The 17,500-nt window shown below is 39.5% G+C and overlaps 1 protein-coding gene across 1 annotated transcript in view; it reads left to right on the top strand.

The window, feature by feature from the left end:
• LOC115224701 (adhesive plaque matrix protein-like) overlaps positions 1-17,500 on the top strand; it is a 418,840-nt gene that overhangs the window by 307,629 nt on the left and 93,711 nt on the right. The window lies entirely within an intron of this gene.

The following is a 17,500-nucleotide window of genomic DNA, read 5'->3' as shown; positions in this document are numbered from 1 at the left end:
AAGAGGTGAGAGAGATGAAGAGGAGGGAAAGAGGAGAGAAAGAAAGAGATGAGGTGGAGGTAAAGAGGAGAAAGAGATGAGAGAGAGGCAGGGATAGGTTTGTTCCTTAGTCTTTTGTTTTATCTTTTACCATTTACTTCTTTCAGTCATTTTAACTGTGGCCATGCTGGGGCACCACCTTGTAGGGTTTTTAGTTGGAGAATTTGACCCCAAGACTTTATTTCTTCAAGCCTGGTTCTTATTCTATCAGTCTCTTTTGCCGAATCATTAAGTTACAGGGACATAAACATACCAACACCAATTGTCAAGCAGTGATGGGGATAAAGACACACACACAATCACATGCAATGGGTTTCTCTCAGTTTCTCTCCGCCAAATCCACCCACAAGGCTTTGGTTAACCTGAGGCTAGAGTAGAAGACACTTGCGCAGAGTGCAATGCAGTGGGACTGAACTCGGACCACGTGATTGGGAAGCAAGCTTCTTACCACACAGCCACATTTGCACCTCTCTTGATTTTTTTCTTCTGTCTTCCAGCCTGGCAATCTGTTTGTGTCTGTGTTTTGTAATGATACATTTTTATATAATTACTGATTAATAAACAATTCATTTAGCCTCCTTTGCAGTTAAGAACTAACAGGAAACAACACTAACAGACAGATGTCTTTTACTGGTGGAAAATATAAATCGTTTTCCTTTCTTAACATATAAGAAAAAAAAAAGAGCAAATAGAAGCTTGTATAATGAACGAAAAAACACAGAAAAAAGAATGACAGATTCAATAAAACAGTTGACGTGTAAGATACAATGACGTATTATTGATATATAAACTAGTTTTTACACAAAAACAATGTAGAAAATAGTTTGTTTGGTTGAGTGTAGAAATGTAGAAATGTGCTTTTGGAGGAAAGAAGAAACAAGAAGAACAAAATTCCCAGAAGAAATTCTTGAACAATACTAATGTGGTGAATCTGTATGGAATATTACCAATTGTTTGTTGTTGGCATCCTTTTGTCTCAGGAGACAATGGAGTTGCGCGCATAAACTAATCCAGTCTGGTTTTTACATTTCGTGTCCTTTCGAGTTTCCTCTCTGGTTTTGTGCAGGCTTGTGCTTAGATGTTAGGAAATCCTGGGTAGCCCAGTCGTCAGGATTCCTCTCTCGACTTTGCTGACGTAGTCCAAAGGAGTGCAGAGTATTACGTTTGGCACCAGCTTGGGTTGCAGGAGCTGCCAGAAGAGTGTCGAGTCGAACACTAAACCGCCTGCGGGGCTCCACTCTGGATTTCTTTGAAGGTTGTCTCCTTTCCGTAACTGCTGGATAGTGGCCCATACCGGGTACTGTCAGCTGGAGCCAGCTGAGCCCAGGACTCGTGTCAGGCAGGGTCGTCACTCCCTTATGTAGTGAAGAAAATCGCTACCTACTACCTATAATATTACCAATATTACCAGGAGTGGCTGTGTGGTAAGTAGCTTGTTTACCAACCACATGGTTCCGGGTTCAGTCCCACTGCGTGGCACCTTGGACAAGTGTCTTCTACTATAGCCTCGACCGACCAAAGCCTTATGAGTGGATTTGGTAGACAGAAACTGAAAGAAGCCCGTCGTATATATGTATCTATATATATATATATGTGTGTGTGTGTGTTTGTGTATCTGTGTTTGTCCCTCCAGCATTGCTTGACAATCGATGCTGGTGTGTTTATGTCCCCGTTACTTAGAGGTTCGGTAAAAGAGACCGATAGAATAAGTACTGGGCTTACAAAAGAATAAGTCCCGGGGTCGAGTTGCTCGATTAAAGGCGGTGCTCCAGCATGGCCGCAGTCAAATTACTGAAACAAGTAAAAGAGTAAAAGTGTAAAAGAGAATAGTTTGTAAATAAAACAAGAATGATGTTTATGTCCATCTGTCTTCTATCTTTTCATTTGCTTGTTTCAGTCATTTGACTATGGCTATGCTGGGGCACCGTGTTGAAGGGGTTTTAGTTGAAGAAATTAACCCCAGGACTTTTTTAAAAAGCTTATTCCTTATTCTATCGGGGTCTTTTGCTGAACTGCTAAGTTATAGGGATGTAAACACACCAACACTTTTTGTTAAGTGGTGGTGGGCGACAAATACAAATACAAAGACACACACACACAGATCATCATCATCATTGGTTAACATCCATTTTCCATGCTGGCATGGGTTGGACAGATATATATATATATTAGCTACTACACACATTTTTTTCTCTCCTTGTTTTTTTTGTGTCCCTTTCTGTAGAAGAGTGAAGGCTCGAAACGTAAAAGACTTTTTTCTATTCCTGAGCGCTATACTAATACATTTGTTTGTTTGTACACCACCTGCCTTCATCTTTTGTTTATTTTTGTAAACTTTCCCTTTATATATATATATATATAATGGGCTTCTTTCAGTTTCCATCTATCAGATCCACTCACAAGGCTTTGGTCAGCCCGAGGCTATAGTAGAAGACACTTGCCCAAGGTGCTACACAGTGGGACTGAACCTGGAACCATCTGGTTGGGAGGCAACTTCCTTACCACACAGCTATTCTTGTGCCTATGTGCATTTTGTGTGTGTGTGTGTGTGTGTGTGTGTGTGTATTAATTATTTTAGACATGTGTATACCACTGGTAGTATACCATTTAAAGCACATTCACCGTCTTTGGCTATCTGGTGTCATGGACATAAATGCCATTGGATTTACTTCAGGAATTTCTCTATTGCTGTCGAGTATACAGCAAATAAGAGAAAGAGAAAATTGAATGATCAACATTTTTTACTGAACATAATGATTATTTTAACTTACTTTGCTTCAGTCTTTCACATGTGAAATACTGGGCAACTGGTGATGGTGCATCCTTCAGTGCAGATTTCTCGTTAGGTGACTTTTTGGGGTAAATAGTGAAATGCATTGTAATTGAACAAAGTGAATCCAAGTTTATTGAGTGAGAAATCTTTTGAAAAAGTCGCCTGATGAGACACATCTACACCGAAGGATGCTCCACAATCAGTTGTCCTGAATCTCACCTGTGAGAAACTGATGCCAGATGGGCCGAAGCGATCGTCTTGATTAATAAAGTATCTTGTGAATTCTATTTTCTCTTTCTCTCATTTGTTAGAATATTGTGTGTGTGTGTGTGTGTGTGTGTGTGTGTGTGTGTGGTGTGTGTTGTGTGTGTGTGTGTGTGTGCTTGTGTGTGTGTGTTGTGTGTGGTGTTGTGTGGTGTGTGTGTGTTGTGTGTGCTTGTGTGTGTGTGGTGTGTGTGTGGTGTGTGTGTGCTTGTGTGTGTGTGTTGTGTGTGTGTGTGTGTGCTGTGTGTGTGTGTGTGTGTGTGTGTGTGGTGTGTGCTTGTGTGTGTGTGTTTGTGTGGTGTGTGTGTGTGTGTGTGTGTGTGTGTGTGTTGTGTGTGTGTACAGACATACAGATAGGAATACATAGTCCTCAATACTTCATTGAAGTTTCAGCATTTTACTCTGTCATTATTTAGTATGTTTGTTTTTTATATGTATTTATCCTGGCAGTGTGTGTGCATGCAGGCAGGCATAACTTTGTAGAGAACTATGTGCATGACTTCACACATGATTCTGAGTTCAGTCCTGCTGCGTTGCACTTTGGGAATGTGTCTCCTGCTATTGCCTCAGGCCGATCAATTCCTTGTGCATGAAATTGGTAGATGGCAACTTAGAAGATATATGAATTGCTGTATGTGTACTACACAGTCAAAGAACGTCATATTTTCAGATTGTGTACTACACAGTCAAAGAACGTCATATTTTCAGATTGTGTACTACACAGTCAAAGAACGTCATATTTTCAGATCTATCTCTGTCATCCAGTCTGTGCTTTGAATGGTGAACAACATAGTTAATGGAAATATTCATTTAGTGTGCATCACTTTGTCTCCAACAATTCGGTATGACATCAGTGCAGAATCACCTTCCTCCGACAAATCATCCTAACGAGACGTCTGCGTTGGCTGGGTCATGCCCTCCGTCGTCAACCAGGAGAATTCATCTACGAAGCAATTGCCTCAGCTCCCCTTCAGGGTTGGCGAAAGCGATGTGGTGGACAAAAACCTGGCTGATCTGGCACCCAACCTAGGCCCCCATATCTATGGCGTTCACCGCTGGAATAAGGAGTGGTTGGAGATCACGCGGTCGTGAGTCTCAAATCGCCAGGCCTGGTCGGCGTTTGTGAGAGATGCATGGCTGTAGTTCTATGAAACATCATCATCGTTTAATGTCCATTCTCCATGCTAGCATGGGTTGGACGGTTCGACCGGGGATCTGGGAAGCCAGAAGGCTGCACCAGGCTCCAGTCTTATCTGGCAATGTTTCTTAAAATGTATATATATATATATATTTTAATTTTTACTTGCCAGTGCCGCTGGACTGGCTCCTGTGCAGGTGGCACATAAAAAGCACCATTTGGGCGTGGCTGTTGACAGTACCACCAAACTGACCCTCATGCCGGTGGCACGTAAAAGCACCCTCTTCACTCTGAGAGTGGTTGGCGTTAGGAAGGGCATCCAGCTGTAGAAACTCTGCCAGATCAGATTGCAGTCTGGTTCGCTAGACCTCAGTCAAATCGTCCAACCCATGCTAGCATGGAAAGCGGACGTTAAATGATGATGATGATGATGATGATATATGTATGTATAGGCACAGGCAAAGCTGTGTCATAAGAAGCTTGCTTCTCAACCACATAGTTCTAGATTCAGTCCTACTGCATGGCACCATGGGCAAGTGTCTTCTACTATAGCCTTGGGTTGACCAAAGTTTTGTCAGTGGATTTGGTTGACAGAAAGGACAAGAAGCCCATTGTGTGTGTGTGTGTATTTGTGTCTGGGTTTGTCTCCTTGCCACTGCTTGTCAATCGGTGTTGACGTGTTTGTGACTCTGTAACATAGCGGATTGGCAAAAGAGATCGATAGAATAAAGACCAGGCCCTAAAAAACATACATACTGGTGTTGAGCCATTTGACTATAAAAGTTTTTGAAGGCAGTGCCCCAGCATGAGGACAGTCTAATGACTGAAACAAGTAAAAGATAAGAAACACACACGCACGTGCACGCGCTCTCTCTCTCTCTCTCACACACATACACACACACAAACACACACACACACATTCTCTCTCTCCTCTCTCACTCACACACACACACACATTCTCTCTCTCTCTTTCCCTCTCACACACACACACACGCGCACACATTCTCTCCCTCTCTCACACACACACACACACACACATTCTCTCTCTCTCTCTCTCACACACACACAACACACATTCTCTCCTCTCTCTCTCTCTCTCACACACACATTCTCTCTCTCTTTCCCTCTCACACACATACACACACACACGCACACACATTATCTTCCTCTCTCACACACACACATACACACACATTTTCTCTCTGTCTCCCTCTCTCACACACACACACACACACATTCTCTCTCTCTCTCCCTCTCACATACACACACACACATCCTCTCTCTCCCACACACACACATACACACCCATTCTCTCTCTCTCTCCCTATCTCTCCTTCTAACACACACATTCTCTCCCTATTTCTCTCTCACACACACACACACACGGTTGATATGTATGGAGGCAATTAAGCTTGGAACCGTTGCTGCATTGCAGACATCTCCAGCCCTCTGCGATATGCTCAAATGTTTCAAACGTTCAAATAATGACAGCAGGATAATGCCATCATGTGTCTTTATTTCTTTGTAATTACTTTCTTTAGTTCGGTTTAAAGCAAACCTGGTTACTGGTTATTTACATGTCACAGCTCAAGACAATATAATCTCTCTGTCTTATCGTCTATCTGCTTACTCCGTCTTCTGCTTACTATCCGATATGTCTCTTGATAATGTATAGATGTATTATTATTTAGAGTTAATTGACACTCAAAACACTGGGGATTGTCAAACCATTGGATTGAATTAGTATCTAAGTCGGTTTTGATTGGGCCTTGTTGGTATTAAAACATATGATTCTTTAAGAAATTTATGTATCAACCTGGTTGCTTTGGTTACTGATATATCATTGATTTAAAGTCTTTTTCTTTCTCTCTCACCCACTTTCTCTTACGTGACTGTGTAGTTGGGAATTTCGATTTTGTGTTCTGTACCATAGCATGCTGCTTTGGACGAGTGACTTTCACTATAACATCATAAAAGGCCCCATCCTGTGGGAGTACACTTGAAGCGAAGCAGTTGTGAAGTGAATTTCTTAACCATGAACGTTATGGGAACGTAAACACACCAGCATCGGTTGTCAAGCAAAGCTGGGGGGACAAACACAGACACACAAACATATACACATACATATGAGGGCCAGTGTGTGTGTATATATATATATATATATTATATATACATATATATATATATATATATATGTGTGCGTGTATATGTATATGTGTGTATGTATGTATGTATGTATGTATGTATGTACGTACATACATACATACATACATACATACACATACACACATATACATATACACGCACACACATATATATATATATATATGTATATATATATATATATATATATACACACACACACATATATACGCTGGGCTTCTTTCAGTTTCCGTCTACCAAATCCACTCACAAGGCTTTGGTCGGCCTGAGGCTATAGTAGAAGACACTTGCCCAAGGTGCCACGCAGTAGGACTGAACCCAGAACCTTGTGTTTGGTAAGCAAGCTACTTACCACACAGCCACTCCTGCAGGATTTTCACATCCAAGGGTAATGTAATAAATTCTAGACAGGAGCAAGCACTGAGAAGATGCTTGCACATGAGGAAATTCACATTTGCAAAGTATAAATGAATAATGATCATTTAAACTATACAAGGTTTTGATCTGATGGACTGAAAAATGATTATTCAATAAGAACTTGAAATAGAGATTGTTCGCATCTGACTTAATGGATAGCTCTGAATTATACAACACAGAGTTTATAAAAGAAAATCATTAAATGGCCATAATGAGCGATATCAAGTTAAGACCCCGAAGAGACTGCACTGTTATATGGTAGTGTTACAATTGCAACGATTACTAATTGGTGCAATTGAACCATGTGTTGGTCCTAAAGGACAGTATATAATTACGGAAGTAAAGGTAAGGCTATTGCTACTTAAGAGTAATTCTTATTTTTAATATCGTCTCTCTCTCTCTCTCTCTCTATATATATATATATACAAGAAAAAAAGCAACAAAAATGGATCAATATTTCGGTACAATTGTTTCGTACGAAGACCCATATTTATTAAGGCTGCAAATATTGCAGCAAATACACGTGACCCGTACTCATCAGCTGAAAAAACATCTGAGTTCTCAAAACATCTAAGGGGGTGAGGCTACACTCCTGAAACATCAGGGATAGTTCTATAAAAATCAGATTTAGATAATAAACGGACTTCCATATATATATATTATATACACACACACATATACACACACACACACACACACACAACACACACATATATATATATATACTTTATTTAATAGCAGCAGAAAATTCAACAAAACCTGTTACTCTGAGTTTCCCGTTCCCGTTCGTCGGACAGTTTTTGCTAGAATATATATACATATATATATATTTATATATATATTAGCAACAGAGTATTAATACAAAGAGGTAATATTTATCATCAGTTAAATGTGGATGTTCTGTTAGAACAAACTATACTGAGGTAGTTACCATGAGAGAAACTCTCATACTGGCTTTTGGTACAGAATGCATTCTTGTTTATATCCCTAGCAGGGAGATAAATCCCTACCACCTCCAATGCCAAGACCACTAGATCACATGATTTCAACCTTTCTTGGATTCATCAGTGATGGACGCTCAACTGCCAGAGCTAGCATCGATTCATCTCTACAAGTGAGATATAGAATAACAGTGTCAGAGCAAATGGTGTTGCAATTAGGCAGTGGGCTTGATAAAACATACTTATATAATATATATATATATATATATATATTATATATATATATATATAAGGTTAATCCAAACGGGAAAACAGAAAAAACAACAACACGTGGAACAATTACAGTATTATTATTATTAGGCGCTCAGGAAAATGGAAGAAGGAGGGTATGACGTTTCGAGCGGAGCTCTTCGTCGGAAACATAAGAGAAGGAAGAAAGAAGAAGGAAAGATCCCGATGTGGCCGAACAGAGGGAAAAAAAACGCGACTGGTGTTTACGAAGTACACATATATATTATATCAAATTAGAGATAAAACCACTATTAGGCAAATCAATTTTTAACTTTTATATTTTTTAATTAATTTTATGTATTGGCTTATGTTTTTCACAGTTTGATTTGCCTAATAGTGGTTTTATCTCTAATTTAATATAATATAATATATTTATACTATAAAATTGGATTTAATTCTAAATCTAATTTTTCCCTGTAAGTTTGGATTTATTCCCTAATATTATTATTATATATATATATATATATATATGATCAAACAGACTCCCAAGAAACTGGTGCATGGTCTGTGCTGGCAAGATTTATATAACGTAGTGAAATCGATAAAAAGAATACAGTGAACTTGTTGTGAGGAATGGTAAATCCAATATTTTGGACGAAGGCCTTTTCAAAGAAAAGTGGAAAAGAGAAATTAATGCGACAGTTGCTGGCTTTTTTTCTCTTCTTTTTCCATTTTCAACTTAGAGCATGTAAGACCCTGCTGTCTCATTAATTTCTTCCTTTTCCACTTTTCTCTGAAGAAGATGGTCTGGAATGTTGAAAGTTTTTTCTCTCTCTCTTTCTACAGCAGGGCAAGTTCATTGCACTACATTATGTGTGTGGGTGTGTGTGACAGCTAACCTTTTACCATCAACCATCTTTATTGCTAGCCATCACTCTCTTTCCGTCATATCACTCTTCATTGACATCCATCACTCTTTTTTACTATAACCTTTTCTATTACTATCACTCGATCACTCTCCTTTTTCATTGCTTATCTTTATTGCTCTCCATCAATTGCTCTCCCTCTCTCTCTCTTTCTCTCTCTCTCACTATGGTTACCCTTTAGCGCTATCCTTTATTATTCCACTCTCCCTCAATCTATCGCTCTTTCTTCTCTCATCGTTATGCACATACTGTTTTCCCATTCAGTCTCCATACCAATAATCAGCATGCAGTTTCCTTATCAGTGTCTCTCTTCCATTACTCCTTCCAGCATCACCCTCTCACTTTTATCACTTTCTTCCCTCTTATCACTCACTCATCTGCCGCACTCTTATTGCGAGTCTCTCTTTATTTCACTCAACCAGTCATGTTTGCCTTGAACAACAGACACCATATAAAAAGGGGACACTTCAGTTTTGAAGAGGACAACATCAACGTCTTTGTTACTCAGTTACTATGATACAATGTACCTAGCACACTATAAAGGCGGCGAGCTTGCAGAAACGTTAGCACGCCGGGCGAAATGCGTAGCCGTATTTCGTCTGGCATTAGGTTCTGAGTTCAAATTCCGCTGAGGTTGACTTTACCTTTCATCCTTTCGGGGTTGATAAATTAAGTACCAGTTACGCACTGGGGTCGATGTAATCGACTTAATCCGTTTGTCTGTCCTTGTTTGTCCCCTCTGTGTTTAGCCCCTTGTGGGCAATAAAGAAATAAGAAATGTTAGCACGCCAGGCGAAATGTGTAGCCGTATTTCGTCTGGCATTACGTTCTGAGTTCAAATTCCGCTGAGGTCGACTTTACCTTTCATCCTTTCGGAGTCGATAAATTAAGTACCAGTTACGCACTGGGGTTGATATAATCAACTTAATCCGTTTGTCTGTCCTTGCTTGTCCCCTCTGTGTTTAGACCCTTGTGGGTAGTAAAGAGATAGGTATTTCATCTGCCGCTATGTTCTGAGTTCAAATTCCGCTGAGGTTGACTTTACCTTTCATCCTTTCGGGGTTGATAAATTAAGTACCAGTTACGCACTGGGGTTGATGTAATTGACTTAATCCATTTGTCTGTCCTTGTTTGTCCCCTCTGTGTTTAGCCCCTTGTGGGTAGTAAAGAGATAGGTATTTCGTTGCCATTACGTTCTGAGTTCAAATTCAGCTGAGGTCGACTTTACCTTTCATCCTTTTGGGGTCTATAAATTAAGTACCAGTTACGCACTGGGGTCGATGTAATCGACTTAGTCCGTTTGTCTGTCCTTGTTTGTCCCCTCTGTGTTTAGCCCCTTGTGAGTAGTAAAGAAATAACTATAAAGTGGTTGATGAACAAGCAAAGGTAGCGTAAATATTACCCCTTGGTATTGGCTTTTGGTACTTTACACCATTTTGGTACTTATTACACCATTTTGGTACTTGACACCATTTTGGTACTTACACCATTTTGGTACTTTACACCATTTTGGTACATTACACCATTTTGGTACATTACACCATTTTGGTACATTACACCATTTTGGTACATTACACCATTTTGGTACATTACACCATTTTGGTACATTACACCATTTTGGTACATTACACCATTTTGGTGCATTACACCATTTTGGTACATTACACCATTTTGGTACATTACACCATTTTGGTACTTTACACCATTTTGGTACATTACACCATTTTGGTACATTACACCATTTTGGTACATTACACCATTTTGGTACATTACACCATTTTGGTACATTACACCATTTTGGTACATTACACCATTTTGGTACATTACACCATTTTGGTGCATTACACCATTTTGGTACATTACACCATTTTGGTACATTACACCATTTTGGTACTTTACACCATTTTGGTACATTACACCATTTTGGTACATTACACCATTTTGGTACATTACACCATTTTGGTACATTACACCATTTTGGTACATTACACCATTTTGGTACATTACACATTTTGGTACATTACACCATTTTGGTACATTACCCATTTTGGTGCATTACACCATTTTGGTACATTACACCATTTGGTACATTACACCATTTTGGTACATTACACCATTTTGGTACATTACACCATTTTGGTACATTACACCATTTTGGTACATTACACCATTTTGGTACATTACACCATTTTGGTACATTACACCATTTTGGTACATTACACCATTTTGGTACATTACACCATTTTGGTACATTACACCATTTTGGTGCATTACACCATTTCTAGTGCTGGTATATGATAATAAAATGCACTCAGTATACTCTGCAAAGCAATTGGTGTTGGCATGGATGTTTAGCCAGAGAAGTCGTACTAATGTAGAATGTACAAATGAGATGTGTAGGAGGTGAGTAATTTTAAATAAGAACTGATTTGGATTGTAACAACCTATGCAACTTCAGCCATTCATTTCCCTTTTTTGTCATATTCCATTGTCAATTTTAACATTTTTGTCCCCCCCCCCTTTTTTGTTCTTTTCCTGTCTTAACGGATACTTTAACAGATGACTGAGATTGATTTAAATAATGCTTTCAAATAAAGCAAGTAGCTAAACATCTTCTCATTGCTCTGAATTTAAAATCGAGCCAGTCTCACAAGAATCTTTCATCCTTCCAACGTCGAAAGCAGACATCAAGTAATGATGCTGATGATACAGAAGGCTGTATTTAATGCTATCTATCTATCTATCTATCTATCTATCTATCTATCTATCTATCTATCTATCTATCTATCTATCTATCTTTCTATATCTATCTATCTATCTATCTGTCTATATATCTATCTTTCTATATCTATCTATCTATCTTTCTATCTATCTATCTATCTATCTATCTATCTATCTATCTATCTATCTATTATCTATCTATCTGTCTTTATATCTATCTTTCTATATCTATCTATATATCTATCTATCTATCTATCTATCTGTCTGTCTGTCTGTCTGTCATCTGTCTGTCTGTCTATCTATCTATCTGTCTATATATCTATCTTTCTATATCTATCTATCCATCTATCTATCTATCTGTCTTTATATCTATCTTTCTATATCTATCTATCTATCTTTCTATATCTATCTATCTGTCTGTCTGTCTGTCTGTCTATATATCTATCTTTCTATATCTATCTATCTGTCTGTCTGTCTATCTACCTTCCTTCTTTCTTTCTTATCTCCTTCGTTCGTTTCTTCCTTCCTTCCTTTCCTTCTTTCCTTTCTTTTTGTCTCGTTCATGTGATTCTGATACATGTAACTTTTACCACATACTGTCGAGGTACTCTTGTGTTCAGCAATGACCTCACAACAGATAAAACCAATAAACAAATAGATAAATAGATAATCTTTTAGGACAAATAGTTCAATATTATGAAGAAATCAATATTGTAGTCATACATTCATTCATGATCTGCTGCTGCTGCTGCTACTGCTGCTGCTTTCTCATACATTGGGTGCTTTATGTTTCTTCACCTATCACATGTTTATGTTACTTTGGTGATGCTACAACTTTATATTCATATTCTAAACAATTTTTATTGATATTGATCTCATCACTAAACTAACTTTGGTTCTATACCCATCTGGGCTTATAATAATAATAATATAATAATAATAATAATAATAATAATAATAATAATAATAATGAAATTATTGTATACAGTGCTCAGGTGCACCACAACTTGTCAAAAAGTGCATATAAAGTATATGCAGTAATGTACAAATGTCTGGAAAGCGAACAGTGTATGAGTCAGATACATGCTTGCGTGTGTATGGAGGGGAGAAAATCAGGTGTAGTGTTGGCGAATTTCAGGAAGCATGGAAGTTTTGAAGGATGCAGTGCTCTGACAACTAACAACTGATGCTGGCAGTTTGTTCCATGCTTCAGCAACTCTTAGCGTGAAAAAATGTTTCCGAAAGTCATGGGAGCTGTGCTGTTTACTAACTTTGTAAACATGTCCATGGGTGTTAAGACGGGTGGAGTTTGAAAAGGTGCTCAGAGTTATTGTTTGTAAGATGGTTAATAATTTTATGGGTGTCTGCCAAGTCAGCTGCCAGATGTTGGAGTTTCAATGTGTCCATGCCCAGGGAAGTAAGGCATTCAGAATATGGCAAATGCCTGATGGAGGGTATTCTCTTGGTTTCTTCCCTCTTATCACTCACTCATCTGCCACTCTCCTATTGTGATTCTCTCTTTATTTCACTCAACCAGTCATGTTTGCCTTGAACAACAGACACAATATAAAAAGGGGACACTTTATATATACTTAAATAAATACATACATACATGTATGTATATGTATGTATATATATGTATGAATATATAGATATGTATGTATATATATGTGTGTGTGTATATGGTGGCACGTAAGAAGCACCATCCGATTGTAGCCATTTGCCAGCCTCATCTGGCACCTGTGCCGGTAGCACGTAAAAAGCACCCACTACACTCACGGAGTGGTTGGAGTTAGGAAGGGCATCCAGCCGTAGAAACATTGCCAGATCAGACTGGGCCTGGTGCAGCCTTCTGGCTTCCCAGACCCCAGTTGAACTGTCCAACTCATGCTAGCATGGAAAGCAGACGCTAAATGATGATGATGATATATATGTATATATATATATATCTCCGTGATCACCAGACCATCAGATGTTGCTACACATCGCTGCTCACAATGCGCTTCGCATTGTTTTTGCCTTCAAATGATGCCACCCCGCTGGCTAAGCGAGCAGGCCAACAGAAGAAAGAGTGAGAGAGTACAGCAGGGATCGCCACCACCCCTTGCCGGAGCCTCGTGGAGCTTTAGGTGTTTTCGCTCAATAAACACTCATAATGCCCGGTCTGGGAATCGAAACCACGATCCTACAACCGCGAGTCCGCTGCCCTAATCATTGGGCCATTGCGCCTCCACACACACACACACATACATACATACATACATACATATATATATATATATATATATATATATATGTATGTATGTATGTGTGTGTGTGTGTGAGTAATGACTAAGTGAGAGTCTGGGTGTAACTAAAGATATAGCCATTACAGGCATATTTGTAAATATCATGAAGTAATTGTTACAATTATAATAACCTGTGAAGCTGGTGGAATTTTCAACAGGTTTTGCTGATGTATATTAATAAAATTCCTAGCAATCATACAAATATTTCAATACTTCCGTGTTTTATTAAGTTGTTGCCTTGGATTTTATTCAAACGTGTGTGTATGTGTGCGTGTGTGTGTGTGTATGTGTGTTTGTGTGTGTGTGTGTGTGTGTGTGTGTGTGTGTGTGCGCGTGTGTGTGTGCAGTGTGCACAATGTGCCATGAATCAGAAATAGTGAAATATCTTTAATCTTTTATTTTTTTTTTACTAGTTTTAGTAATTAGACTGCGGCCATGCTGGGGCACCTCCTTGAAGTGTTATAGTCAAATATATTGACCCTAGTACTTAATTTTTTTAATAGTCTCGTACTTACTCTATCATTCTCTTTTGCTGAACTGATAAGTTGTAGGGATGTGGGACACCCCAACACAGGTTGTCAGATAGTGGTGGGGAGACAAACACAGACATGAACACACATGTACATGCGCAAACATGACAGGCTTTTAGTTTCCACGCACAAGGCTTTGGTTATATATAGTAGAAGACACATGCTCAAGGTACCTCATAGTGGGACTGAACCCAGAACCATATGTTTGGAAAGCAAGCTTCTTACCACACAACCACATCTGTGCCCTATAAGAAAGACAAAAGGAAGGACTTAGTTCTCCAAATTTATTATAGAACCTGCAGAAAATATTTGAATATTTGATAGGGGTCTTCTTGGCCATTGAGGTGACAGTAGCAGGTTTACCTCTTATTAGTCTACTGGAGCAGAAATAGCTATGGTCATGTTTGTCTAGGTACTCTTTGTTACTTATAAGTCTAAGGAGGAAACTCCATGTAGCTCTTTCTGATCATCTCTATGGTTTCTCCATGGCAAAATCAACATCGATCAATGGATATAAGGATGGCATGTAAAAAGCACCATCCGATCGTGGCCGTTGCCAGCTTCGCCTGGCCCCCATGCCGGTGGCACGTAAAAAGCACCATCTGACCGTGGCCGTTTGCCAGCCTCGTCTGGCACATAAAAAGCACCCACTACACTCACGGAGTGGTTGGCATTAGGAAGGGCATCCAGCCGTAGAAACATTGCCAGATCAGACTGGGCCTAGTGCAGCCTTCTGGCTTCCCAGACCCCAGTTGAACCCTCCAACCCATGCTAGCATGGAAAGTGGATGCAAAACGATGATGATGATGATGATGATGATGATGATGATGATGATGATGATGATACTGCCTATTATACAGCCTATCAGGTTGTATGTGTGGTTGCATTTGTTGGTTCTGCTGAGGTGGTCTTCCATGCTGCCACACACATCCAGAGACATCTTGATTATGGGACGTATGACCATATAGAGGAAAGAGATTCTGTGGTTGCAAGCAATGTTAGCTCCACAGTCAGGTCTTGTTGATGGTCATGTTACCTGGTTAGTGGTTTTCTTGTGGCCCTTACAGAGTCCATACAGCACTGGGGTATCATTATTTGTGGCTTGGAAATTGTTGGCTGTGAATTTCTTTGGTCCTAGGATATTTAAGTTAAGTTAAGTTAAGTTAATTTTTTGGCTCAAAAAGCGAAAAGCAAGGCCATGTAGAGAGACATGGAGTTATGTACAGGGTGGTGTTCATGCAAAGAGTTCAGGCCATTTCCTGTGAACATTGAGGATCTTTTCTCTTTCCTCATGTGCTTGCAATGTTATTTCTCTTGAGATTATGATGTGGGGTTGCATTGCCTGGATGTGGTTTGGCAGGCTGTCTATCAACATTCTGCTAGAGATAGGATAAGTGAATGCTGGTGGAAACTTAAGGAGGAGTAAAGCTCAATAAAACATCATCTCATAGTCGTAATCTGATTTTTTACAGTATTTTTATTTTTGGATGGAATATTGGTTTTCTTGCCCTTTTATGCAAACTGTCAGATTTAATCTCAACACACTGTATGTATAACCAGGTGGCGAGCTTGTTGAAACATTAGCACACCGAGCAAAATGCGTAGCCATATTTTGTCTGCCGTTACGTTCTGAGTTCAAATTCCACTGAGGTTGACTTTGCCTTTCATCCTTTCGAGGTCGATAAATTAAGTACCAGTTACACACAGGGGTCGATATAATCGACTTAATCCGTTTGTCTGTCCTTGTTTGTCCCCTCTGTGTTTAGCCCCTTGTGGGTAGTAAAGAGATAGGTATTTCGTCTGCCGCTATGTTCTGAGTTCAAATTCTGCCGAGGTCAACTTTGCCTTTCATCCTTTCGGGGTCTATAAATTAAGTACCAGTTACGCACTGGGGTCGATATAATCGGCTTAATCCATTTGTCTGTCCTTGTTTGTCCCCTCTGTGTTTAGCCCCTTGTGGGTAGTAAAGAGATAGGTATTTCGTCTGCCGCTATGTTCTGAGTTCAAATTCTGCCGAGGTCAACTTTGCCTTTCATCCTTTCGGGGTCTATAAATTAAGTACCAGTTACGCACTGGGGTCGATATAATCGGCTTAATCCGTTTGTCTGTCCTTGTTTGTCCCCTCTATGTTTAGCCCCTTGTGGGTAGTAAAGAGATAGGTATCTTGCCTGCTGCTACGTTCTGAGTTCAAATTCCGCCGAGGTCGACTTTGCCTTTCATCCTTTCGGGGTCGATAAATTAAGTACCAGTTACACACAGGGGTCGATATAATCGACTTAATCCGTTTGTCTGTCCTTGTTTGTCCCCTCTGTGTTTAGCCCCTTGTGGGTAGTAAAGAGATAGGTATTTCGTCTGCCGCTATGTTCTGAGTTCAAATTCTGCCGAGGTCGACTTTGCCTTTCATCCTTTCGGGGTCTATAAATTAAGTACCAGTTACGCACTGGGGTCGATATAATCGGCTTAATCCGTTTGTCTGTCCTTGTTTGTCCCCTCTGTGTTTAGCCCCTTGTGGGTAGTAAAGAGATAGGTATTTTGCCTGCCGCTACGTTCTGAGTTCAAATTCCGCCGAGGTCGACTTTGCCTTTCATCCTTTCGGGGTCTATAAATTAAGTACCAGTTACGCACTGGGGTCGATATAATCGGCTTAATCCGTTTGTCTGTCCTTGTTTGTCCCCTCTGTGTTTAGCCCCTTGTGGGCAGTAAAGAAATGTGTATGTGTAACCAGTATAATACAGTTTTCATCTATAGTACTCTTGCACTCTTAAACTATCAGTTAGCCTCCAGCAGTAATGAAGACACTTGTCGAAGGTACTCTATGTTTGTGAAGTGATTTTCTTATTCACACAGCCATATATGTATGTGTGTATTATGTATCTCTGTGTATATGTATGTTTTCCCTTTGAGCTTAATTTTAAGTTTCTACTTGAGAGAGTTCAAGTCGGTCACTAACATAGCAACAAGACTTTTTGAGTTTAAGAGAATTCTTGCTGTTTGTAAATATGTGGTTGCTTTGATGTGTTGGTTGAACTGTCGATGCATACACTCAAGTGTATGCATTTATTCACATAA

Source organism: Octopus sinensis, linkage group LG26, assembly GCF_006345805.1.
Source record: "Octopus sinensis linkage group LG26, ASM634580v1, whole genome shotgun sequence".
Taxonomy (NCBI): Eukaryota; Metazoa; Mollusca; class Cephalopoda; order Octopoda; family Octopodidae; genus Octopus; species Octopus sinensis.
The sequence above is the reverse complement of the archived record's forward strand: the minus strand, read 5'-3'. Positions and strand labels throughout refer to the sequence as shown.